This window comes from Colobus angolensis, unplaced genomic scaffold (genome assembly GCF_000951035.1).
Source record: "Colobus angolensis palliatus isolate OR3802 unplaced genomic scaffold, Cang.pa_1.0 Scaffold38, whole genome shotgun sequence".
NCBI lineage: Eukaryota > Metazoa > Chordata > Mammalia > Primates > Cercopithecidae > Colobus > Colobus angolensis.
This window is the reverse complement of record NW_012117154.1, coordinates 8,986,236-8,989,570: the sequence shown is the minus strand read 5'-3', so window position 1 is coordinate 8,989,570 and position 3,335 is coordinate 8,986,236.

Genomic DNA, 3,335 nt, shown 5'->3' with positions numbered 1-3,335 from the left:
TTTCCTAATTGCACACACCCATTCAGTCATCTGGAAAGAGAGAGGGTTTTTAACCACCTGCGGTACCCCTATTATTAACAAAACCCAAATACTCAAACTATTAGATGCACTGTTGGCACCTTCCAAGGTAGCCATTATACATTGTAAAGGGCACCAAACTTTATCTAACCCGGTAGCAGCTGGCAACAATTTTGCTGACGTCACTGCCAAGTCAGCCACCGGATTTTCCACTCTCAAGCCTCCTTCTGTTTGTTTTCTCTCCCCCCAGTATGCCCCTAATTACACTCAGGAAGAAAAGGCTAAGCTATTACAAAATCCAACAGCCAAACTAACTACAGATGACTGGATATATATTAATAACAGATTAGTTATTCCTGAAATACAACTCCATACCATTCTAACAGACATACATAATTCTTTACATATAGGACCCAAAGCCTTATACAATTTTCTAAATCCCCTCCTCCACTGTCCAACACTACAAAAACACTTAGTTACAATTAATCAGCAGCGCTCAACCTGCCTAAAGGCAAATCCTCAAGGCGCATTGCGTAATCCCCATCCCAGCCACGAACTCAGAGGACACCAACCAGGTGAAGATTGGCAAATTGATTTCACACATATGCCAAGACATAAAAAATTCAAATACCTTTTAACCCTTGTGGACACCTTTTCAGGGTGGATAGAGGCCTATCCTACCACAGGAGAAACCGCTAATATTGTTGCCTCTATACTCACTGAACATATTATTCCTAGGTTTGGCCTCCTGGTCACTCTTCAATCCGACAATGGTCCAGCATTCATCTCCAAGGTAGTCCAACAGGTGGCAGCCCTCCTACACATCACCTGGAAACTCTACATCCCTTATAGGCCTCAGTCTTCTGGTAAGGTAGAAAAGGCTAACGGACTCATCAAACAACAGCTCACCAAACTCTCAATTGAAACTCGGCAGTCGTGGGTAACTCTCCTTCCCTTAGCCCTGACCCGGCTGCGGGCAGCACCTCGAAGCCCAACAGGCCTCAGTCCGTTCGAGTTAGTCTACAGACGGCCCCTAACCCTCCAGCAAATACCTTCCCTGTCCGCCCCTTTGGCGAACTACCTTCCATATTTCACTCTTCTCAGACAACACGCTGAGTTAGCATACCCTCCTCCAACAGACGCTTACAACCCACATCTCTCCCTCAGTCCCGGAGACCAAGTATACGTAAAAGATATCCAAGCCAAAGACTTACAACCCAGGTGGAAAGGCCTATACACTGTCCTCTTGTCTCCATATACAGCAGCAAAACTCCTAGGACACACGCATTGGATTCATATTTCCCAGCTAAAAAGGGCCCCCACCGAAAGCAATCAGTGGAAATCAGTTCAACTTTCCCCCACTCGCCTTAAATTCATTAAATTTTCTTAACTATCTCATACTCCCCAGCCTTGCCAAGATCATCCTTCTGGGTTTTGCCTATATTCCAACAAATGCTTCCATTCCTCATTCCTATACTAATACTGTGCTTTATTTTATGTTTTGCCCCCATTTTATCAAATTTCTCTGTGCCAAGATTCAAGAACTCGCTCCTGTCACCTTCAATCAAATGCTTCTTCATCCGTACGTCCAAACACCAATAGGCCCCGACCTTAACGATGCCCCTTAACAGCAGGAAGTAGCCAGACAGATCACGGCGCCCTTTATCACTATTACCAATAAAAGGTTGGACTGTTTGGACGAATGGAGGCAAGATGGCGCACTTCCAGGTTCTTCATCATCAACTTTTCCCACGCGCACGAAAACACAGCTGGCGCCCAGGAAGGTGCAGACCAACCAGGCATACGCCAGGTGATGTTAATCCGAAGAGACCAAGATTCACCTGGTCGCACTTACAGAACGCCCCCTCCCTCCACCGACACGTCCGTGTCCCGCCTATTGCCCTTCCACTCCTAGAAAAGCCGCTCCTGGCGAGCGCCCTGCGTGGGCTTTCTCAGCCCCCACTCTTGTCGGGACTGCATTAGAAACTCCACGCCCCTAGCTCCGGTCCCTGAAGCTAGATGACCAAAGAATAAATTTGCAGTTTTGCTTCTAACCTTGCCTACTCGCTGGTTCTTTTGTGCCCGCTCTGGTGGTCTTAGAAAAACAAATCACTTACCTTAACCCAGACACTCCTTTCTATTGATTCCAGGCCTTCAGATAGTAACTTAATTCTTTCAACCAATTGCCAATCAGAAACACCTTTGAATCCACCTATGGCCTGGAGGCTTTTTCGCTTGGAGTCGTCCTGACATTCTGGATCAATCCAGTGCACACCTCACTTGTACTGACTGATATCTTGTCTCCCTGAAATGTCTAAAACCAAGCAGTACAACAACCACCTTGTGCCAAGTTCTCAGGACCTCCTGAGGCTGAGGTCATATTTTGCTCAGAATAAATCTCTTCAAGTATTTTACAAAGTTTGGCTTTTTTTGTAAACAATAGGCAGATATAGATTCCATTTGCTAATTTTTAAAAATGCTCTCTGTGTCTTGGTTCATAAAAGACATTGGTCTGTGATTGGTGATGTCCAAGTGTGCTATCAAGGCAATGCTGGCGTCATACATCAAGCAGGGAAGCGGCCCCTCCTCGTCCATCGTCTGAGTGGCTGGATTCCTATTCTTTCTTCTCTAAATACGATTTACCAGCTTGGCTCTCTGGGCCTGGAATTTTCTGTGTGAGGACACATGATAACAAATTAATCTCAAATTTAACAGATAATGGACATTAGTATTTTCTTTTCTGGTAACTGGCATCCTTCAATAAATTCGTCCAGTTATACTGTTTTGGGGGCTGCCTGCACTAGTCAGCATGGCGTCCCCTCAGAAGGGCGGGCTTACCGGCGCCACACCCCAGGCCAGGTCTGTTCGCCAGTGCTGGTGCCCTGGGGAGCAGCGGGAACTGCCTGGAGGTGGCGGTGTGTGGTGGCGGCGGGCAGGCACCTGGCTTCCCAAACCAGACCTTTAATAACGCCTCGCAGAAGGGGCGGGGTGGGAGGCTGGCAGCGCAGGGGCGACAGCTCCGGATCCCCGCGGTCACTGGATAACCCCACCGAGCCCCGCGCCTCAGTAGCGCAGTCCCTCCAGGGTTCCTTAGAAGGCCAGGCTCCAGCCCGGGTGCCCCCTCCCCGGGGCTCCAAGGTTGGGGGTACCCAGGAGGCCGCAGGCGCGGAGCTCGACGGCGCCCCCCGACTGCAAACCCAGGCTCTCATGCGCGGCTCCCGCCCTGTCCCCAGCTCCAGAGGGGCCAGAGCACCCCGCGCCCATTCAGTATACCGACCCCCCGTGCCCCGCCCCCGCCGTCCAGCCCTCCCGCTCCT